The 24895-nt window shown below is 41.7% G+C and overlaps 1 protein-coding gene and 1 long non-coding RNA gene across 5 annotated transcripts in view; both read right to left on the bottom strand.

The window, feature by feature from the left end:
- Positions 1–24895, bottom strand: part of GABRG3 (gamma-aminobutyric acid type A receptor subunit gamma3) — a 569219-nt gene that overhangs the window by 429058 nt on the left and 115266 nt on the right. The gene's annotated exons all lie outside the window — the stretch shown is intronic.
- LOC142070142 (uncharacterized) lies at positions 6708–17984 on the bottom strand. The gene is made up of 2 exons (XR_012666113.1): positions 17903–17984; positions 6708–7275 (listed from the first exon to the last, which is right to left on the bottom strand). It is a non-coding gene; the product is annotated as an uncharacterized LOC142070142 (long non-coding RNA).

Genomic DNA, 24895 nt, shown 5'->3' with positions numbered 1-24895 from the left:
ATCATGTTACAATATGTTAGGATTGGTTAGTTAAATTTCAGGAAAATGATTGGTTAAGGTATAGCTAAGCGGAACTCAAGTTTTACTATATAGTCTGCAGTCAATCAGGAAGTGTGTGTGGAGTGGGTGGAGGAAATGGGAACAGGGGTGGGGAAATTGGAATCATGTTTTGCTAAAGGGGGAAATGGGAACAGGGAATGGGGTGGGGAAATTGGAATCATGTTTGGCTAAGGGCAGGAATGGGAACAGGGACACAGGTAAGGCTTTGTGGTGTCAGAGCTGGGAAGGGGGACACTAAGGAAGGAAACTGGAAGCATGCTTGCTGGAAGTTCACCCCAATAAACATTGAATTGTTTGCACCTTTGGACTTCAGGTATTGTTGCTCTCTGTTCAGGCAAGAAGGACCAGGGAAGTAAGTGGGTGAAGGAATAAGCCCCCTAACAAAATAATACAGCCAATTACAGCAGCACACTATTTCCCTTCTGATCTTATTTCTCTGATGGAACAAGTCGACACGTTAAAAATAAAATACTACCATGGTGCCAAATGAAATGGTTGATTAAATTACCAGGCCAGCCAGTTATATTCTCCCATCAGACCCTGTGAATGACAGTGATCTGCCAAATCCCTTTTCATTGGGAGATCAGTTTAAATGGATGAGTTATGACTGCAAGAATGAAAGGTAACTCATATGTAAAATGACAGGTTTCAGAGTAGCAGCCGTGTTAGTCTGTATCTACAAAAAGAAAAGGAGGACTTGTGGCACCTTAGAGACTAACAAATTTTAGTCTCTAAGGTGCCACAAGTCCTCCTTCAAAAATAAAATGTGTTTTAATACAACCAAATGCAATGTTGTGTGTCTAGGAACAAAACTCAGGCGATACTTAAAGAATGGGGGACCGTATCCTGGAAAGCAGTGACTGAAAAGAATGTAGGGGTCGTAGTGTACAAGCAACCCAGCTGGAGCTACCAGCATGCTGCTGTGGCTAATGTGATTGTTAGATATATAAACATGAAAGTAGGGAATAGAAGTGAGAGGTGATTTTACCTCCTGTATACAACATTACTGAGGCCGATATTGGAAGACTGCACACAGTTCTGGTGTCCCCATTTTAAGAAGGATGTGGAAAAATTAGAGAGGGCCCAGAAAAGAGCTACAAAAGTGATTTGAGGACTGGAGAAAGTGCCTCATAGTGAGAGACTTAAAGAGCTGAATCTGTTCATCAAAAGACTGAGATGACTTGATTACACTTTATAAGACCATTAGAGGAGAAAATATGGAGTGCCAAATGGCTCTTGAATCTAACAGAGAAAGACATAACAAGAACCAATGGCTGGAAGTTAAAGCCAGACAAATTCAAATGAGAAAGAAGGCACATTTTTACGAGTCAGTAGTTAATCATGACAACATACTTCCCAGGGAAGTAGTGGATTCTACATTTCATGATGTCCTAAAGTCAGGATTGGATACCATTCTTGAAGATGCTCTTTAGGTAAAGAAGTTATTGGGCTCAGCAGGGGGTAATTGGGTGAAATTCTATGATACACACAGTTGGCCAAAATATAGAATTTCTGGTTCATTACTTCAAAATTTTTCTTGAACCAGACATTCTGTTAAAAAAAAAATCTGCTAGCACTTGTGCATTACTATTAGCAGTGGCAAAACTGACAAGAATATCACTGGCACTCAGAAGTTGCCAGGGTTCCCGGGATCTGCAGCACAAGGGCAGCCTTGCCATGCCGACTGCCCTGGACTAGGGAACCCAGGATTCCAGATTCCCAGGCCAGTTGGGCTGCCTGACCAGCATTAGTGATATATAGGAAGTCAGACTACATGATCTAATGGTCCCTTCTGGCCTTATATGACAGATATCCTGCAGTATTCAATTTCATAGTTTTATTTTGGTCCACCTCATTACTGCAAGGATTACTTGTCATGGATGTGGCTAGCAATTGATCCCAAATCCATTCAAGTCAATGGGAGTCTTTTCATTGACTTTGGATCAGACCCATTGCTCTTGTGTGTGTGTGTGTGTGTGTGTGAGATCAACTAACATAATTAAGATAATCCTGAACTAACCCCCACCCCCATTCTGAATGTCTCAACATTTAAGGATGTTGACTATCCAGATGTAAGTGTACAGTGGGAGGCTTTTGCCCTCCTCTAATTCAGAACCAAAAATAATTAAAAAAATAAAAATAAAAAAAGAGGGAGGAAGAGTGGGGACAAAAGCATCCTAGTATTCCACATTAAATGTTCCATATCAAAGTTACTATGAAACTGCAAATATACCCTGAACTAGCCACCTGTGAATGTCCGGCATAGAAAGCATTAGACCAGAAATGATCTTTTGAATGTATATTTCTCAAAATAAGAAAATTCTCTGTAATTACAGCAGGTATACTTTCCATATCTTAGGTATATTTATTGAAGCCCATTATCCAAAGTGACTGTTTGAATGTCACTCTGTCACATTCTAGGACATAATCAATTTTCTGCCTTTCCAGATCAATGCATTTTATGTTGTCTGAACAGAAGTCCAGTCCTCCCTAAAAATTCTGAGATACGAGTATACTTAAGTGGCAAATATACTCTGTTAATATTCTCCTGATTCTCCCCCTCACCCACTTTTGAAACTTCTTCTGAATTCATGGATATTATTTGTCTGCTCCAGAGAAGTCAAACTAGACCAGGTACCTCCAGTTCAAGAAACAGTCTCATCATTGAGTATAAGCCAAGTTATTTTATCTAGCAACCCAGCTCCAAGCAAGGATGCACCAATGTTTTTCACATATTCAGTCTTGGAGACATTTTTGACATTAGCAATTCTAGTATTGTCTAGAGCTGTCAAATCCTGGATTTTGTTGTTATTATTTAGAGATCACTGAAAAGGAAAATATTTTTAAAAAAATGTGAAAGAAATGAAACTTTTGTTTTATTAGTACAGCTGTTGATTAATCACAGTTAACTCACGCGATTAACTAAAAAAATGAATTGTGATTAATTGCAGTTTGAAATGCATTATTAAACAATAGAATACCAATTGAAAATTATTTAATATTTTTGGATGTTTTTCTACATTTTCAAATATATTGATTTCAATTACAACACAGAATATAAAATTTACAATGCTCACAATATTTTTGATTACAAATATTTGCACTGTAAAAATGATAAAACAATATTTTTCAGTTCACCTCAGAAAAGTACTGGAGTGCAATCTCTTTATCGTGAAAGTATAACTTACAAATGTAGATTTTTTTATTACATGACTTCACTCAAAAACAAAACAATGCAAAAAACTTTAGAGCCTACATGTCCACTCAGTCACACTTCTCATTCAACCAATCACTAAGACAAACAGGTTTGTTTACATGTACAGGAGATAATGCTGCCAACTTCTTATTTACAGTGTCACCTGAAAGTGAGAACAGGTGTTTGCATGGGACTTTTATAGCCGGCATTGCAAGGTATTTATGCTCCAGATGTGCTAAACATTCATATGCCTCTTCATGCTTCGGCCACCATTCCAGAGGACATGTTTCCATGCTGATGACACTTGTTAAAAAAATAATGTGTTAATTAAATTTGTGACTGAACTCTGTGGGGGAAAATTGTATATCTCAGGCTCTATTTTAACCCACAGCGCATTCTGCCATAGATTTCAGTCTCTGATGATGACTAAGCACAGATTGTTCATTTTAAGAACACTTTCACGGCAGATTTGACAAAAACACAAAGAATGTACCAATGTGAGATTTCTAAAGATATCTACAGCACTCGACCCAAGGTTTAAGAATCTGAAGTGCCTTACAAAATCTGATTGGGACGAGTGTGGAACATGCTTTCAGAAGTCTTAAAGGAGCAACGCTCTTATGCAGAAACTACAGAACTCGAACCACCAAAAAAGAAAATCAACCTATTGCTGGTGGCATCTGACTCAGATGATGAAAATGAACATGCGTTGGTCCACACTGCTTTGGATTATTATTGAGCAGAACCCATCATCAGCATGGATGCATGTTCTCTGGAATGTGGTTGAAGCATGAAGGGGCATATGAATTGTTAGTGCAGCTGGCATGCAAATATCTTGTGACACTGGCTACAACAGTGCCATGAGAATGCCTGTTCTCACTGTCTGGTGACACTGTAAACAACAAGTGGGCAGCATTACCTCCTGCAAATGTAAACAAACTTGTTTGTCTGAGTGATTGGCTGAACAAGAAGTAGGACTGAATGGACTTGTAGGCTCTAAAGTTTTACATTGTTTTACTTTTGAATGCATTTTTGTACATAATTCTACATTTGTAAGTTCAATTTTCATTATAAAGAGATTGCACTACAGTACTTCTATTAGGTGAATTGAAAAATAATAGTTTTGTTTTTATAGTGCAAATATTTGGAATCAAAATAAATATAAAGTGAGCGCTGTACACTTTGTATTCTGTGTTGTAATTGAAATAAATATATTTGGAAATTTAGACAACATCCAAAAATATTTACATCAATGGTATTCTATTATTAATCGCGCAATTAATCTCTTTTTAATCGCGCAATTAATTGTGATTAATTTTTTCACTTGACAGCCCCTATTTATTAGAAAATGTTCACAATAATTCTTGGTGAAATCCTTGCCCCACTGACAACAGTGGAAGTTTTACCATTGATTTCAATAAAGCCAGGACTACACCCTTTGTTTTGATAAAAACAAATGAAAAAAAGTGTTATACCAAAATTCTTTTTCAAGTTTTTATCAAAAGCCTGTAATTTTTTACAAAAATACTTTTAGGAAACATTTAGATTTCATCAATGCCACTTTTCAATGATTTTTTTAAGTAATTTTTTTTTAACTAGCTGCATTGTTTATGAAATCCTGCCATGACATATACTGGGCTGTACTGTTAAACCGCTGAACTTGTGACTGGCCTATGCTATGTTGTGTCAGAGGCAGTAATCCTGGAACTAAGGCCATGTCTACACTACAAAAGTACTCTGATTTTACAGAAGTTGATTTTTGGGAACAGATTATATAAAGTCGAGTGAATGCGTCCACACTAAGCACATTAATTCGGCGGTGTGCGTCCACAATACCATGGCAAGCATCGACATTCCGAGCGGTGCACTGTGGGTACCTATCCCACAGTCCCCACTGCCCATTGGAATTCTGGGCTGAGCTCCCAATGCCTGAAGGGGCCAAAAATTTGTCACGGGTGGTTATGGGTAAATGTCATCAGTGAACCCTCCCTCCCTCCGTGAAATCAATGGCAGACAATCATTTCACGCCCTTTTCCCTGGATTGCCTGAGCAGACACCATAGCATGGCAAGCATGGAGCCCGTTCAGCTCACTGCAGCAGTTATGACCATTGAAAACACCTCGCGCATTATCGTGCAGTTTATGCAGAACCAGCACCTGAAAAACTAGGCGAGGATGCAACGGCAGCACGGTGATGAGGACATGAACACAGATTTCTCTAAAACTGCAGTCCCTGGCAATTTGGAGATCATGGTATTACTGGGGCAGGCTCATGCCATGGAACGCTGATTCTGGGCCCGGGAAACAAGCACAGAGTGGTGGGATCACATAGTGTTGCAGGTTTGGAATGATTCGCAGTGGCTCCGAAACTTTCGCATGAGTAAGGGCACTTTCATGGAACTTTGTGACTTGCTTTCCCCTGTCCTGAAGTGCAAGAATACCAAGATGAGAGCAGCCCTCACAGTTTACAAGCAAGTGGCAATAGCCCTGTGGAAGCCTGCAATGCCAGACAGCTACCGGTCAGTCGGGAATCAATTTGGAGTGGGCAAATCTACTGTGGGGGTTGCTGTGATGCACGTAGCCAACGCAATCATTGAGCTGCTGCTATCAAAGGTAGTGACTCTGGGAAATGTGCAGGTCATACTAGATGGCTTTGCTGCAATGGGATTCCCTAACTGTGGTGGGGCTATAGACAGAACCCATATCCCTATCTTGGGACCGGACCACCAGGGCAGCCAGTACATAAACCGCAAGGGGTATTTTTCAGTGGTGCTGCAAGCACTGGTGGATCACAAGGGATGTTTCACCAACATCAATGTGGGATGGCCGGGAAAGATCCATGATGCTCACATCTTCAGGAACTCTGGTCTGTTTAAATGGCTGCAGGAAGGGATTTACTTCCCAGACCAGAAAATAACTCTTGGGGATGTTGAAATGCCTATAGTTATCCTTGGGGACCCAGCCTACCCCTTAATGCCCTAGCTCATGAAGCCATACACAGGCACCCTGGACGGTAGTCAGGAGCTGTTCAACTATAGGCTGAGCAAGTGCAGAATGGTGCTAGAGTGTGCATTTGGATGTTTAAAGGGTCGCTGGTACAGTTTATGACTCACTCAGACCTCAGAAAAACCAATATTCCCATTGTATTGTTGCTGGCTGTGTGCTCCACAATCTCGGTGAGAGTAAGGGGGAGACGTTTATGGAGGGGTGGGAGATTGATGCAAATCACCTGGCCGCTGAATATGCGCAGCCAGACACCAGGGCAGTTAGAAGAAGAAGCAGCAGCAGCTTTGAAAACCAGTTTCATGACTGGCCAGGGTACTGTGTGACACTTCTGTTTGTTTCTCCTTGATGAAAACCCGCCCCCTTGGTTGCCTCTAAATTCCCTGTAAGCCACCCGCCCTCCCCCCTTCGATCACAGCTTGCTTGCAAAGGAAATAAAGTCACTATCATTTAAAAAGCATGTATTCTTTATTAATTGATTATAAAAATAGGGAGATAACTCACAAGGTAGCCCGGGTGGGATGTGGGAGGAGGGTAGGAGGGAAGGAAGAGGCCACTTTAAAACTTCTTGAATGCCAGACTTCTGTTGCTTGGGCTGTCCACTGGGGTGGAGTGGTTGGGTGCCCGGAGCCTCCCCACCCCGTGTTCTTGGGCATCTGGGTGAGGAGGCTACAGAACTTGCGGGGGAGGAGGGAGGGTGGTTAAACAGGGGCTGCAGGAGTGGTCTGTGATCCTGCTGCCATTCATGAACCTCCAAAAGACACCGGAGCACGTCCGTTTGATCCCGTAGTAGCCTCAGCGTTGTCTCATGCCTCCTCTGATCTTCCTGCTGCCACCTCTCCTCACGTTCATCAGCCACTTTCCTGTACTCTGCTATTGTGTCCATCCACACAGCTCTGTCCATGCCAGACGACTGCATGAGCTCAGAGAACATTTCATCGTGCATGCGTTTTTTTTGCCACCTTATCTGAGATAGCCTTTGGGACGGAGGAGGGAAGCTTGAAACATTTGCAGCTGCTGGAGGAAAAAAAAGGGAGTGAAGTATTTAAAAATATACATTTTACAGAACAATGGCTATACTCGTCCACGGTGAATGCACTATTCATATTACATAGCACGTGTGATTTTGGTACAAGGTCGCATTTTGCATCTCATATTGAGTGCCTGTGGCTTTGGTGTTAGAGATCACACACGCAGTGCCGGGCAACAGAATTAGGCTTGCAGGCGGCCATGGTAAGCCATAATCTTTTGGTGCCCTCCTCTCCCATACCAAGCAAAGCACACTGAGTTGGCCATTTAGTGCTGCGGTTTTCCTGTTAACGTGCAGCAGCAGAAACCAAAGTAACCCCCCCCCGAATCCAATTCTCTGGGATGATTGCTTTACCCCTCACCCCACCGCGTGGCTGGTATCAGGGAGAATCCCTGCTAGCCAAATGCGAACAGCTCAGAGCCAATTTCCCCCCCCTCTCCCACTGCGTGGCTAACTGCGGAGAGGATTTCTTTTCAGCCACAGGCAAACAGCCCAGTAGGAACAGCCACTTCTGAATGTCCCCTTAATTAAACTCCCCTATTTCAACCAGGTTACCATGAACGATACCACTCTCCCGAGGATAACACAGAGATAAAGAACGGATGTTGCTTGAATGCCAGCAAACACTGGGACCATACGCTGCCAGGCTTTGTCATGCAACGATACCAGATTACTTGCTACTAACATGGCGTGGTAAAGTGTCCTACCATGGAGAATGGAATAAGGCTGCTCTCCCCAGAAACCTTCTGCAAAGGCTTTTAGAATACTTCCAGGAGAGCTTCATGGAGATGTCCCTGTAGGATTTCCACTCCATCCCCAGAGACGTTAACAGACTTTTCCAGTAGCTGTACTGGCCATGAATGCATCCCAAGACCTCAGGGCTACTTAATCATTAAAAGATGCTTGGTTTTATAACATGTATTATATTTAAAAAGGTACACTCACCAGAGGTCCCTTCTCTGGCTTTGTTGGGTTGGGAGGATATTTCAGTCAGGGTGAGAAAAAGATCCTGGCTGTTGGGGAGAACAGTGTGCTGTGTGCTCTCCTCAAACTCATCCTCCTCATCTTTCCCATCCGCAAAATCCTCAGGCATGGCGGAGATACCCCATCATCGGAGTCCATGGACAGGGGTAGGGTAGTGGGGGCGGCCCCCCCCACCCAGAATTGCATGCAGCTCAGTGTAGAAGTGGCATGTCTGGGGCTCTGTCCCGGAGCGTCCATTTGATTCTTTGGTTTTCTGGTATGCTTGTCTGATCTCCTTAAGTTTCACGCGGCACTGTGTTGCGTCCCTGCTGTAGCCTCTGTCCCTCATGGCCTCTGAGATTTTTTTGAAATGTTTTGGCATTTTGTCTTTTGGAACATAGTTCTGATAGCACGGATTCTGCTCCCCGTACAGCGATCAGATCCAGTACCTCCCCTTCAGGTCCATGCTGGAGCTCTTTTTCGATTCTGGGACTGCATGGTCACCTGTGCTGATGAGCGCTGCATGGTCAAACAGGAAATGAGATTCAAAAGTTCCTGGGGCTTTTCCTGTATACCTGGCCAGTGCATCCGAATTCAGAGTGCTGTCCAGAGTGTTCACAACGGTGCACTGTGGGATAGGTCCCAGAGGCCAATACCTTTGAATTGCATCCCCTCTAACCCTAGTTCGAAACGGCGATGTCGATTTCAGCGCTAATCCCCTCATTGGGGACGAGTACAGAAATCAGTTTTAAGAGCCCTTTATGTTGAAAAAAATGGCTTCGTTGTGTGGATGGGTGCAGGGTTAATTCGATTTAACGCTGCAAAATCCTACAAACTTGTATTGTAGACCAGGCCTAAGGGTGCTGCTGCACTCCCTGGCTTGAAGTAACAAGCACCAAATACATAGTTTTCCATCATCAGCACAACCTCCCTCCAATATAGAAATTGTTCCAGGACCCCTGGTCAGAGGAGGTACTTTAGGTGTAGAGGATTGTGGCCTGTGTTGCCAAAATAACTTGATTCTAGCATTTTAGAAAGGTCACACTTTCTCCATTACTGTATAAAAGAACACTACCCATCCTTTCCCTCTTGTCATTCGAGTTTCTTGAGATCAGCCCTGATGAGATCTAAACGCTTAAACATCCGAGTAATGAAAATAAGCACTTCTATAGTGCTTTACATCCTCAAATCACTGTACAAATATTTAAGTGTAGCAGTTCTGTCATTAACAAACATAAAAAGTGTACTTGGAGAGTAAAATAAATTCAATGGCAAATGGTCTGCTCCATCTCTTGTGAAATCAGTGGAATAGTATCTGATTAGAACGTCCAAGGAATCCAAAGGAACTTTACATTAATCCAGATTCTTGCCTTCAAGATACCGAAAGAAAAATGTATTTGGTAACAGCTGAACAAAACAACCTTTGCTGCTGCTTTGTGCCCTTTCCTCTTTCTGCAGTGCCAGATAAAAACACACTATTATAATTTCCCAGAACTGTGCACGTACATGTTGACATCATCAGTTACACAGATGCAAACAGAAAGGTAATAACTGACATTAAGAGTTTGTGTTACAATTGAAACTAAAAAAAGACCTCTGTCTGCCAGACATCTCTTCTCTCCCCCCCTTATCTCCCTCCCCCCCAAAACCCACACACAAACAAAAACCCCTCCACCCAGAGACTCAAGAAATGTACTAGTAAAATGACCATATTTTCAAAATAAAAATCCAGACGGTCTGTGGCAACATTTTTCAGGATTATGAAATACTCAAATGTTCTAAATCCTGGTTTCTTTCTTTGATCTGCTCCACCTGCACTGGAAAATTTCTGTCTTGAGCAGATGGCGGAAAGTCTGCACTCTGCCTCTTTTCCTTGCTTTCCTCTGGCAACACACAGAAAGAAGGGAAGCAAAGGACAGAAGGGCCACCACCCCAGTCTCTTCCCCAGGCTGAGATCGAGACTTCGCATTCACACAGCTGTCACTGAGTGTGTCTATACTGCAATCCCAGGGTGTGACTGCAGCTTATGTAGACATACATAGGCTAGCTTTTGTCTAGCTAGCTTGGATCTCACAGTGAAGCTGTGGTAGCTTGTTCAGCCTGTGCTGAAGTCTATGCTGCTGCGGCTTCAGTGCTCTGGTACCCACTACCTGAGTTAGCTGGATTAAATCTAGCTCAGATGTGCCTACACGAATTGCAATCACACCTTGACTGCAGTACTGATATTCCCATTGACTCTCATTGGGCTTGTATTGCAAGACCAGGTTTGGCCTTGAACAATGGTTAGAGTGATGCACACTCTCAGCAGGTGAGTAGAATTGATGCAGGTGTACTTAACATTTACGCACTTACACAATGCAGCTTAAACAAACAAATGGTGGCAATAAAACCTTTCACATTTTTTGGCTGATGAAATGAAAAACTGGGACTTTTCATGTGCCCCAGATGATAGCCTCAGGATGCTAGGATGTCCTGTGAAAAACACTGTCCTAGTAAAACTGGAGCAGATTGTCTGATTAGCTAGAGAACAAAAGCGAATTTAAAAACTAAAAAGTACTTGACAACCTCCTTTGGGATAATTTTAATAATTTGCCTTAGATATGAAAAAGATAAATATTTTGAATTGTTTATGACCTTTTCTAAAGTGCATCTTTTCTTGCACAGTCCAGTTCTTTGACTCCAGTGCCATTCTTCCTATGAAATTTAATCGTATTCCTCAATTTCAAGTGTCTTTGTATAGAATGAGAGGACTCCTAGATTCACCTTCCTCTGCGGCATGTTGGTACAAGTCACTTGCCAGAATTATGTGGCTCTCAATTATTTCCCTGCCATTGTGGGGGCCTCATACACTGGTGCGTCTTGGTCCCACCTATTCTGTGTGTGTGTCACATAATAGTCTAGTCTCCTGTGGGCTGTGCTACTTTGGTCTAATTTCAGTGAGTTGGGTTTAGTGTGAGAGTGATGTGGGTGATGTGTAACATCCAAGAGATCACGCTAGATAGCCTTAAAACTCTATGACTATTTATGTATCCTTTCCAGACAGACTCCATGAGTAATTACCAAATTTATGTCGGATTAGAAAACTACCTTTCCCCTACTGCATTAGCTATGTACAATTGTAATGTCGCCAATTAATTTAGCTCTTTCCTTTGTGAATTTTCTGAGGACAGATTTTGATTTATACAGATTTGTTCATTGCTTAAAATTATTTGACAGGCACTTTGTGCAAACATCTTTCAGCATATGTGGTTCATAAAATATTTACTTTAGGCATGGTTCTGCTCCCATATAGGTCAATGGGAGTTTTATCACTTAGTTTTAATGGGAGCAGGATCATACCCTTTGGCTATTTGCAGGGCATAATAAGCTAAGTCGCATAGTATTATTTTTGCTCCCTAATTGGACAGATGAACTTTTATAAAAAAGGAGGAAAACCAAAAAGGTTTATGGAGCTGGTTGTACAAACACTTCCAGCGTTAGCCTTTACATTAACAGATTAACATATTCATGAGAATTTCACTTTCAATAAACATTCTTACAAACAAATATCATTCCTATTCACAAAGGGATTGTGAATAGCATCAATGCAAAGTCAGGGGTTTTATTTAAAGGAATGTTTCCAACAGGGCCAGATTTAGGGACAGGTGGCCCAGGCCTGGGGTGTCGGGCTCGGGTGCTGTTTTTGTTGTTAGCAACAAATGAGAAAATAGAATGTTTGAAGTAAAATGTTTCAGGTATTCCATATGTGGATTCATTTTTCACTAATATCCCAGAATCTTCAGGACCTTTGTAGAATCTCATAGAACCTTCCAAACTTTGAGAACTACATTTTCCTTGAACGTCCTAGAATATTGTCAGCCAGGCCCTCGCGGATATATAAGGAGCAGGGTGTCACCAGTCAGTCACTGCGATATATGAAGTGAAGTGAGAGCCCAGCTGTGATACTGTGAACCTTATTTTATTGTTTAATTGTGAAAGTGTACTTATGTTTTAAGACTTTAAGAGTTTAAGTAGTGACTAATAAACAACATTTTTAATGAGATACTGGAGACATCTATTGAACCCCTATCTACACAGCAATATAAAAGAAATACCGTTACTTTTTTGCCATTTCTACCACGTTTGATGACTTTCTAAGACTGCAGAACATAGACTTTTGTTCTCCCCAATACTGTCTATTTACCTTGTAGAAAATAAAAGATGGCCCCAAAGAAGCCTTCAGAAGCTCAGCATAGGAAGCAAAAAGTGAAAAGCTCACTTGCAAACTAGTTTGCAGCAAGAGGCAAATTTGATGGGAAAATATCTGAACCAGAACAACATAGACCAGGCTTTAGGCAGTAGTGACCATTCCAGTGCAGAAGAAATTGAGGAGCGAAGCATAAATGATGGAATCCTATTACTAAGGAATTAGCAGATTTACCTGAAGATAAGGAATGGAAATGTGAGGAAAGCGATGGAAAAGTCGTCTAGTTTTCCTGGTGGCGAAAAGGATAGTGATGATAAAGAAAAATGTGGCTCACATGAAAAGGAGAGAAATTATAAAGAAGAATCAGCCTCGCATGATGATAGAAACAGCAGTGAAAAATTGCACACCACAATTCGATACATCAGATCTTGCTTTATGGCCAGTGATCCTAAACTGCCGATATTGATTGTACGGTTTTGAATGGGCCTGGCAGAACTTGAGGATATCACGTTTCCAGTAAACGAGCAGAAGAGACTTTTCAAAGTCACCACTGCGAAAGAGTGCTCAAGAATGGTGAGAAATGGAATCGGTGTTGGTTAGTTTACTTGAAATCAACTGAAAGTGTTCTGTTTTTGTTGGAAAATATTTGACAAGAATGCCAAATCGTTATTTGCACTTTCTGGGTGCAGTTACTGCCATAACTTAACAGATGCTCTGAAGCAACATGAAAAAGTCACCCAGCCAATTTATGGCCTACTCCAAATGGATGGAGGTCAAGTCCAGGCTCAAGCTGAATAAATGCACAGACCCAGAAAACCAGCCCATTACTAATGTAGAAACCCAGCATTGGAGAAACATGCTTGAGCATCTGATCTCAATTACCCTCTTCCTTGCAAAGAATAATTTGGCTTTCAGGGGCTTGTTGGATAAATTGTTCCGTGAACATAACTGTAATGTCCTCGGTTTGGTAGAGCTCCTTGGGAAATACGATATCGTGCATGAGCACTTACGTTGAGTAGTTCGTAAAGAAGCTATGGCCCATTACTGCAGCAAAACCAATTCAAAATGAATTGACTGACGTTATGGGAAGAAAGGTGCTTGATAATATATTAATGTGGTTTGGCAAAGTGAAGTGCTATGCCGTAATAATGGACTACATTCCTGATATTAGTCACTGAAAAGATGTTATTTGCAGTAAGATTTGTTGATGACGAGGATGGCTGTATCCAAGTAAAAGAACACTTTATCTGTGTCTGGTCTGTGGATGACTCTACTGGAAAAGGCCTAACAGAACAGTTTATGAACATTCTGAATGAGAATAAAATAAAGTTTCAGGATTGCTGTGGCCAAGGCTATAACAATGGCGCAAACATGAAGGGAAGAAACAATGGAGTCCAGGTAAGGATCCTTGCGCTGAATCCAAGAGCTTTCTTCATTCTTTATGGCTGCCATTCCCTCAACCTGGTTGTGTCACATCCAGCATCATCATCTTTAGATTTAGTCTGTCTTCTGCAAAGGATATACATCCTGTTTTCAGCATCAGCTATCAGGCGGAACATCCTAGCAGACAAGTTTACAAATCTGACCATGAAGCCGCAAAGTGACACTCACTGGGAGAGCTGCATTGACAGCATAAGCCCAGAGAGGTACCATGTGACTGAGGTTTATGACACCATGAAGGACTTGGTGCAGTCAAGTAAAGCTGAGGCTTGAATCTGACATGAGGTGCAAAGCCTGGCAAACCAGATCACTCACTTCAAATTTCTGATCTCAATTGTGATTTGGCACAATATTCTGTTCCACATAAATGTTGTAAGCAAGGCATTACAAACTCAGTCGATGGACATTGTGACTGCTGCTACTTTGATGAGAAGCTGCCTTGATTTCCTTGTGGCCCACAGAAACAACGGATTTGAAGATGCTGCCAAAGAAATGGTGGAAAACTTAGGAGTTTAGACTGTCTTCAAGGAGACTTGTATTCATAGGAAGAAGAGACAGTTTGGTTATGAGGGCAGAAACTATTTTTTCTTCTGAGCTTCCCATCACCTCAAAAGGGAGGGTCCCTCCCTCCCCTCGCTCATTGACACTTTGAGTGTCCGTCAAAGAAAAGTTTGGACAAATGAATCACCACAAAAAGACTGGGGTGTTTTTCTATGATCTTACTAAGCTGCCAGCAGACAGGAAAACACTTTTGAACAATTGTATGGACCTTCATCAGATTCTGACATATAGGAAATGTTCAAATGTCAATGATAAACTCTATGTCGAATTGGACAACATCCATCACATTTTGCAACACAGGAAGCACTCTCCATTCCAAGTTCTCCAATTCATTCATGATGCAGAGCTGAAGGACACTTCCTAATGTGTGGATAGCTTTGAGGATTCTGCTCACGCTGCCGTTGATAGTCACAAATGGCGGGTGCAGCTTTTAGAAGCTCAGGCTCATTAAAACTTATCTTCGCTCGACGATGGCTGACGAGAGACTGACATTACTTGCTATTTTATTGCTTGAAAATGCCATTGTCCAGTTTTTGGATCGCTCACGCTGTGCTTCAGTTCACAAGGGCAAAGGCGAGGAAAGCGACCTTTTGAACTAAAGGACTAGGCTTAACATTTTAAGGCTGTCACCTACTCTAACACTATTTAATACTGGTCCACCCAAGGTTGGTGCACAGTTCAATTTCTTCATGTCAGTACATTTCAGTTATTCTTAAAATTAAAGTTTCTAAAGGTTAGAAGAAATTATTTTTTTTATTTGGTTATATATGGCATGAATAAGTATAGATTTACAGATGCTAGTGTGCAAATTTATCATCTTATATGACAGGGATAAATCATGCATGCAAATTGTGCATGAAAGTCATAAAATGGGCTAGAAATGCAATGAAAATAAGGTATTCAAAAGTTTAACAAATGGGAGGCGGGGGATGCCAAAGACGTTCTTCTCCTGGGGCACCATTTTGTCCAGGGCTGAACCTGGTTCCCAAATTCTTCTTTGTGGTATTTGAAAGTAGTCCCTCAGCCCTGTCTTGTATGCTACAACACATACTTGGAAAGGTTTACTTTCAAGCATATTTGTTAACCTACTGTTCTACATCTGAAATAGAGCAATGTCTTTTAAACTAATTATTTGATTCCTTGGGCCAAATTCTCCTGTGTAGCTGCATTTCAATGAAAGGAACTAATCTAACTGAAGGAAGAATTTGTCTCCATATCACAAGGCCATATAAAAATGGACCACTTAAAAGCACAATTTTCAAAATTGTAATGGAGAAAGCTACAAATACCCTCTGTACAGCAAAAATGTTGATTATATGGGGATAGAGGCTGCAACTCCATTCCATGCTCTCCTTAGTTTATTGATTGCCTCTAAATAAAGGCCTTATTAAGTCCTTGTGCTGGCATGGTAACAGCAGTTCTCTAAATCCACAAAAACAAAGGGAGATTAATTCCCAGTAAAACTGTCCGTGATTTTAATTATCACTTCTATTACATTTAAAAACACAGAATTAAAACTTAGGTTACACGAAACCCCATTTGCAGAGCTTAGTGTTGTTGTATTTTGAAGAATTATTCATCTTCATTAGAATTTTATACCTGAAGAAATATGCTTCTTTCTGAAGTTCTCAGTAAATGTTTGCAGAGATAGGAGCACTAGTGGCTAGTGGGAATGTCAATGCATGGACCTGTGCAAAGAGGTTCACACCAGCAACTCTGGTGGTACAACAACTTAAAATACAACTTTTTTAAACTCAAAATTTGATAGCTGAAAGAATAATACAATGGGGCTGAGTTTTGCAACTTGAAGGTCCAAGTGAATATGAAGGAGTCAGTTTGCACCAATTCTTTATGAACCAAGCTGCCTGATTCTGTTTGCAAGCACCATTGCACAGATTTAGTCCAAGGACTAATGGGGAGCCTCAGTCTGTACAACAGTAGAAGCCACAAGCAGTGTACTCAGGCACCGTGTTTACCACTTTTTGCAGTCCCCTAATATGGGATTAAAAGTGAACCTGGTGGAATATCGATTACAAAGAACTGTTGACAAAATTTAACCATTTTCAGTCTTACAAAGAACTTTGATTTTTGTACATTTGCAGAAATAGAGAGTGAATGTGTGTCCATCCTTCAGAGGCAAAATGGGCAAGTGAACTGAAAACTAGTCTGGGAGCCAGAAACTCTTAACTCTTTTCTACCACTTCCTGTACTATGAATTTATATCATTATATCAGAACATACATATCACCCATATTCTAGAACGGAAAACAGGCTTGCAGCGGTTAAATCACTTGCTCAGCATACTATGTCAGAGCCAGGATTAGAATGCAAAAGAGTAGACCATAGTGGCCTCCATAAAGCAAGTCTTGTAACATTGGTCTCAAAAATATTTTACTTTTACAGAACAGGTGAATCTCATTCCCACTGGAATTGATAGCAGTTGTCAAGCAACATAATCAAGACATCTTCTGCAGAGATGGATTCTTGAAGCTTTTCTCTAGGAGCACTTCCATTTCCTAAAGGAGGTAGTTTTTAAAAAAGATTTCTGAGGTGCAGCATTCTAGCAAATTTTCATATCATTCTTCCTGACATTCTCCACAGGTTCATGTTGTATGGGGTAACTGTCCCTTGGTTTTTCAGTTGCTTTTGTCTCAGTCTGGTCACTATCCAGAGCCCTTGTGAGTCCTTTGTACTTCCCACAGGTTTACATTCCTACTCCAGGAATGCAGCCCATTTCCAGTATACATGTACTTCCAAGTTTTAATTGTTACTTTAACTCAGCCTGGAATTTGTCATAGCTTAGTTTCTTCTCATGTGGTAAACTACTGTACATCTCTTGCCTGGCTTTTCAGTAATAAAATTAGGCAGCTCATTCTGTCTCCATCATTATATCGATTTATTTGGCCAGGTAATTCAAATTGTTCTACCTACAGAAGTCATTTACAATCCATTCCTCTGAACAACTCTGTCAGAAAAACAGGATACTCAGCCCTCCCACCCAGAGCCCCAGAAGCTGGAACAGCCTCAGCAGCCATTTCAGTGCTTCAAATCTTTTAACTGCTTTTATTACGGTTATAGAGACCCTACTTGTTGCCACTAATTTGAGACCCATTTCTTCCAGCATTCACATTTAACTCCGGTTAGTCAGCATGGATTCTTTGTGACCTAGCAGCAAGCGTTCACACACCGCAGAGGCAGCACTTTAAGCTGGAACCGTAACAGCTGAGAGCAAGAATAATCAGCTACAGGTAAGAGTTGGCAGCATTTGTACATCTTTTGCCTCAGACCGCAATAGCTTTATTCAGCTACAATCCCTTTCCCTAGTTAGAAAAAGACCGTGATGGCTTTCTCTGGATGCCCAAAGTTCCAAAGCCAGATTTTGAGTTTTAAAGAAAGGATCCACTGTCAACACCTTGACTCTGCATTATATTACTGGAGAGCAGGGTACCTGGATTATTACTTACTTGTACCGTAGACTGGTCCAAAGGGCCAAGTCAGCATCATTGTTCAAACAGAGGGAGACACGGTCCCTGCCACAGACAATCTAATTTCAGACAAGATGCAACAAGTGAATATAACAAACAGTGGGAAGGGAGGACTAGGTATGTGCACAGCTTGACTGTTCCAGCTCACTGTAAAGGTTTTATTTTATGAATATAATGCAAGTTATCCCCAGCCACCTTTAACCCAGCTACAGATATTAATCTCCTACTGCCCAAATAAAAGGGCTTATTCTGACCCCCAACCCCTATACACCGATCCGGTTGTCTTTGGGGTTTATAGGGGCTCTGCAACTGACCAGTGGAGAATTCCCTTGACACGGAAGCAGCCCAAGGGCAATTTGGGTAAGTTTGATGTAAATTAAAGTGACTGTGTGGATACTTATTTTGATTTAGGAATGGCTTCAATTCATTAGGAGTTTTGGGATAACCCAAAATAATCCATTTGTCTACTGAAACAAAAGTGTCCACTCAGCCAGTTGCCCTGGTTTAACTATACCTGATTCAAAACCGATTCACATTCTACCTATGCAATTTTCTCAGGTAGACAGGCCCTCAGTGACAGTTTACATTGCAGCCATTAGGCAAAATCATAGGAATTAGAGCATTTCATCCGTGTTCTACTAGTTTATAGTCTCAGGGAGCTAAAAAGACTATTAGGTTTCTCTCTCTACTATACTAATTAATAGGGCTGCAAACTGGAGAACTTTTAAGAAGTGTTTTCCACTGACTCTCATAATAAATTGGGCAATTTAAAAGCTTGAGAAACAAAACAGTTGTATTTTCTTCTTATAATTACAGGGTCAAAAGCAGTTGCATGCCTATAAAGGCATTTATAAAGACAAAAACAGGAAGGAAACAGTCAAACTTGAGATTTTGCACCCAACTAGAGATATACTGATTAAGAAAAAAAAAAGAAAGAAAGAGACTGTAAAACCAAATAGCAGGTAGCATGAGAGAAATTCTAAATGGTCTCTGCAGACAATGGGTGGAGGTGATTTTCTGCATTTTGTTTCTCTTGTGGGACTACTGCACATTTCAGTTGATGACTGATTTACGCTGCCGCTTAAGTCAATGCAAGTTATGTTGCTCAGGGCACTGAAAGTATCACCCCACTGAGCGACATAGTTTACATCTCCCTAACGCGGTGTCTACACCAAGCTATGTCGATGGGAGACGCACGCCCGCTGACTTACTTTCCACCTCTCAGCGAGGTGGAGTATTGAAGTTGACAGGAGACGCTCTTCCATGCACCCATAGTGTCCTCACCTGACCCACTAAATCGCCGCCGCTGCATCAATCAATCGCAGTTGCGCCAATTTAGTGCACAGTATAGGGCTTGTCTACACTACCGGCCTGATTGACAGAGCAGCAATGATCCAGCAGGGGTCAATTTATCATGCCTACTATAGCCATGATAAATCAGTCATCGATCGCTGTAATGTTGACTCCGGTACTCCACCTGAATGAGAAGCGCAAGGGGAATCGACGGGGAGCGTTGATGAAAACACCGCGGTAAGTAGATCTTCCCCTGGTAGTGTAGACCAGCCCTGATTGTAATGGAAGAGACAATTTGTTAATCATTGGCTATCACTCCAAATTGTCATATTAGAAAGCCCAGCACCTCATGCTGTACTAATGAACAGGAAAGCCGTATTCACTTAGCCTTAGAATTCCAACAGCACAGGTCATGGACAGTGTTCCAGGATATTCTAGCAATAAATTTAATTACAAAATATTTATTAATAACCAACAAATCTTGCATATACTGCATATAGTTTCACTTCCGGACTATGGTGAAAACAACAACAATTCCTATTCCTCAGTCTGCTGCGTCCTTCAGGGACTTCACACTTTTACAGAACCTTCCATCCAAAAATCCTAGAGTGGTTCATGAACACTGATGAATCGCACTTCACACCTACAGTAAGGAACCTATTATTCCATTATATAAGTGGGAAAAGGGAGCCAAGAGGGAGTTACATAACTTGACTAAAGCTATATAGGAAATCTGTGGCAGAGCAAAGGCTCAAAGTGTCAAAAACCAACATGTCGGTAGGCATGCTTAGTGGCTGGAGCAGTAGCTATCAGTCTGGGAAGCCAGAAATCAGAGCTGGAATCAGAAGTCAAAAGTGGGCTTGCATCAAGGCAAGCATAGGGCTGCTGGGAGCTGGGTTGGAGCCCGAGCCTGTCACCACATGGAGTGTTCCAAGCCATTATATGTTTCAGAGTGGTAGCCGTGTTAGTCTGCATCAGCAAAAACAACGAGGAGTCCATATGGCACTTTAGAGACTAACAAATTTATGTGGGCATGAGCTTTCGTGGGCTAAAACCCACTTCATCAGACGCATGGAGTGAAAACTCCATGTGTCTGATGAAGTGGGTTTTAGCCCACGAAAGCTCATGCCCACATAAATATGTTAGTCTCCAAGGTGCCATATGGACTCCTCGTTGTCATTATTGCTTGTGGCTTAATCAGGCTCTACTTCAGGAATGACTGCACTTCACAAGAACTCCCAATCTTGTGTTTTCCTCGCTAGTTTACACCTACCTTTTAAAAAGTATTTGTGTCTGCTGAGAATTTCAAACTTGTTATTGCTAGTTTACAGTTTACTGCATCTCCTAGCAAATGGCAGGGCACAAAAGTGAGCATGGGTAAAAACTGCTGACAAAAGCATCAGACAGAAATATTTGTTCTGCCTCTATTTGCTAGATTTGGCTTAATTGGTTTATCAGGCAGTGCTATTAAAATGTAGATTGTCTCTTGTGAACTGTTAATGGGACACAAATCACATGCATGACTTCACTGCATCAGTACACAGCAGCCCACAGTGAAAATTTTGCATAAATAGGTCATTAAAAATGCAACAAAAGAATACGTTGACAGATCCACTGAACAGCTTGCATAACTGCAGAAGACAGATGTAGTACAGGTAAAAGAAATTTCAGTCTTGGAAGTTAAGGGCTACCCTTCTGAAGTGAATGCTGCTGCACCTCAGATCATGGGTTGCCACTGAGAATGGATAGATAAAGGCAGACTAGGGCCTGGTCCACGTAGGCAACTGCTCAGAAATTTTGCATTATTTCACTACCTCTAGAAGAGCTGGCATTAGTGTAGGTGTTTGTTCATCTCTAGTAACTGGTCCAAGCAGCAGCTACTGCTATATTTCAGGCCCTTCAGCAGCTTCTGTGGGGATATCATGACATCAACCTTGCCACCGGCTGCGGATTTATTATACGGACGTTATTGTACGTAAGTGAAACGTGGGTGCTAAGGAACAACGCTGGACTGACATTTTTTATTTTTGTCATCTTTGCCAACTGCTCATTATTCAGGGACAGGACAAGATCAGAAATGAGGATAGTTGAAGCCAAACTCAGCAACCACCTCCATCAGTAGTGGTTCAGTTTTTGCTGCTTTTTTGGTGTGGACATATTATTAGAATGGAAGACCTACAGCTTCCAAACCCTGTTTTCCAAGGAACACCACCACATGGCCACAGGCATCAGAAGCATCAGTGGCGTGATAAGATTGCCAGTGATGGACATAAACTGAATGTCAAGCCAGATCACCTTAAGGATCTACCCAGTGATCAATCCAGGTGACACTCAATCTTCAAGGAATACCTTTAGGATTTGCCATGAGGAGTGGCTGGGCCATTTGGTTGCTGCTTCCAACTAGCAAATTTAGTCCCTTAGGTCCTGCTATTAGCGCTGAATGTTCCAGATTCAAATTCTGATGAGGGTCTAAGGAAGGCAGTAACGTAAAGTAGGGGCTGACATTTTTCTGCTCATTTGTCTAGACTTACTCTGAGAAGAGTTAGAGGATAGGATGATTAAATGGCTGGTTCATGGCACTAATACAAACAGTACTTCCACGGAGCACATCATACACAATTTTTTTTAATCCAGATACAAACTTCTCCTTGGGAAAAGAAAAAAGAGTGAGATTGAGAGAGAGAGAGAAAATGAACAACACATGATAGACCCTCTTTATATTATTTAATGTGTTGCTGGAAGGTTCTCAAATAACATGGTGATGGGTGTTGTATAACAATGTGAATAGATTAGAAATACACCAAGTTAGTGTGCAAGTGGCATTAATGTGTCGTGCCTTTCTTTATGATTAGCAGGCATTCCCTGTGGAAGTGTGGAAGTGAATTTTTTGTTTGTTTGCTTGCTTGTTTTTGGTATAACTTTCCTGTGTGCTTGGTTTTCTAATGAAGTGGAAATTTATTTTATTTATTTATTTGGGTCTGAGCTTCTTGTGTGGGTGATTTTCTTTTTGGAGAAAGGGAAAGTGTGGTCAAGGACAGTGTCCTACAGTGTGGAAAGATAAAGAATGAGAGGGTGGCTGTAATGGACAGGCACTTCTCTGTATAACTGTCTGCTGGTTTCTCTTAAGGCCTTCTTTAACATAAGCCTCCATGCTACATGGGCATATGTTGATGCGGTGGCTTGTCAAGCCACTTGACAAAGGGGCCCTTCCTGGGCAATACAGATGCGGGAGCACTTATGAGGAGATCCATGGTCCCTAGCAGAGATCTTTTTTGGCTTCACACACCCTTCTCCCCTGCCCCCTACAGCCCCACATTGTCCAGGCATATCCATGAAGACCAGCCCCACTGAATGCTTCCAGATCAGTATTCTCCCCACCCTATATATGCCTTTTGGGCTTCAAAGAAGGATATTCTCCTTTTCTGTCAGATTTCTTGCATCCACACTGATGAAGTGAAATATCTAGAGACAGAAGCTGCCTCTGGAACAGATCTCTCACCTTTGCACCTGGGACAGCATTAGAACAAAACCAATTTACACAAAGACTGTGCTTTGCTAGATTAAGTTTTAGACTTTTAGATGTGTGTTTTCACTTGTATTTGATTGTAACCCTCTCTGTTTTTTTTTTTCTTTGTACTCTGGCATCACTGAAACTATGTCCTGTTGTTATTTTTGTGACGCTTGCCTTAACCTGCAAATAACTATTTCTTTTTCCTAGTTAATAAACCTTTAGATAGTTTATTCCAGGACTAGCTATAGGCGTTGTCTTTGGTGTAGGATCTAGGGTACCCATCTTGGGTAAGTGACTGGTCTCTTGGGACTGGAAGCAAGCTGAATGTGGTGTGATTTTTGCTGTAAGTGACCATTTATCACTAAGTCCAGTTTGTCTGGGTGGCAAGAGAAACTGGATGGTCTAAGGCAGTGGTTTGCAAACTAGAGCACCGCTTGTTCAGGGAAAGCCCCTGGCAGGCCGGGCCGGTTTGTTTATCTGCTGCGTCTGCAGGTTCGGCCGAGCACAGCTCCCACTGGCAGTGGTTTGCCGATCCAGGCCAATGGGGGCTGCGAGAAGGGTGGCCAGCACGTCCTTTGGCTCCGTGTCGCTTTCTGCAGCCCCCAATGGCCTGGAACGGTGAACTGCAGCCAGTGGGAGCAGCGATCGGCCAAACCTGCGGACGCAGCAGGTAAACAAACTGGCCCGGCCCGCCAGGGGCTTTCCCTGAACAAGCAGCACCCCTAGTTTGAGAACCACTGGTCTAAGGGGACTGCCTGTGACTCCATAGTATGACTGGTATAGTGGTCCAGGAGTTCACATTTGTTACTGGCTTGGTAAAATCTCATTATAGAACACACCACTAGTTTGGGGTGTTTGCCCTGTTTCTGATGGTCTGCCCTGAGGTAGGCACTCATGGTCATGAGCCACTCTAGGCAGCATGACAATTTTAATCTAAACCAACCCAGTGCTATGTTTGAACTGAAGTAATTGTTAACTCTAGTTAATGTGGCAAGCTGCTGGGTACTGTCACTTTAAAGGAGCAAACAAACCTTTTTATTTCTCTGAGTGGTCCAGGAGAGGGCTGGACACTTCAGAAAGAGACAGTTCTGGTGAAATTCAGGATGGGAAGTGTGTTGGGGTCCTCTTGTCAGGTGTAACCAAAGGTGGTGGAAACCAGCATGGGGTTGTTGTTGTGGCAGCCTGCTGGGATCAGAAGCGCTGAACCAGGGCTGCACAACACAGAGATATTCAGGAAACTGCACGCTTGTGTGCTGGCTTTTGGTGTCCAGGAGTAAGCCACTACAGCAGAACATATAAGGCACCTAGAGTTACTGGGCAGGTGGTGAGACAACTCCTTACTGGTCTGGATTACACCACAAAATGTGACAATAAGTATTATCTCCATTGTACATATTGGAAAACTGAGGAAGTGACTTGCCCAATGACAGGGAGCCAGTGTCAGAGCTAGGAATAGAGGTCAAGAACTCCAATCCAAATCTAAGCCTAAATCACTGGACAACACCCTCTTAGCTTCAACTGTTTATTGCACTAATATATTATTTCTCCATTTTCATGTGCATTCAAATATATCTATATTTGAGGACTTCAAAGCAATCAGATGATTTTTAAATAAATAAAATGGTAAAAGCTATGCATTATTACCTCTCAATCCTAAACTTTAAGTGCTTAAGTGGCCATTACTCTGCGTAAAGGAGCATAAGTAGGAACAGTCAGGATAAATACTGTTTTAAAGAACACTTTCAGTTATCTGTCAAGAACAATAGAGAAAATATACAGTATTTCAAAACAATTCTACACATATAATATGCCCTGCATTTCTCAAGAGTTTTGCTCTCTCTTGTTTAGAATTAAGAGGATTTCATAAAAACAGATGTGTTACTGAGCAGCTCATCTTCCTGTTGCTTATTCCTCACCTGAAATAATAATCCTTTTTGTGATATCACAATAATCCATTAACTGTGATAGAACAAACGAAGGATTAGAAAATGGATAAAGAATAAAAAACAGATGACCTATGTGATAGCTAGTGTTTGAATTCAAATATAATTAGAAATAAAAAGTGAAAGAGACTGTGTGTGTATCATAATGTCTAAGAATTGATTTTTCTAAGTTATCACACTATAAGTTCTCTACCATATTTCTCCCAGCAGTGAAAACATTTGAAG

This window comes from Caretta caretta, chromosome 1, assembly GCF_965140235.1.
Source record: "Caretta caretta isolate rCarCar2 chromosome 1, rCarCar1.hap1, whole genome shotgun sequence".
Classification (NCBI taxonomy): domain Eukaryota; kingdom Metazoa; phylum Chordata; order Testudines; family Cheloniidae; genus Caretta; species Caretta caretta.
The sequence above is the reverse complement of the archived record's forward strand: the minus strand, read 5'-3'. Positions and strand labels throughout refer to the sequence as shown.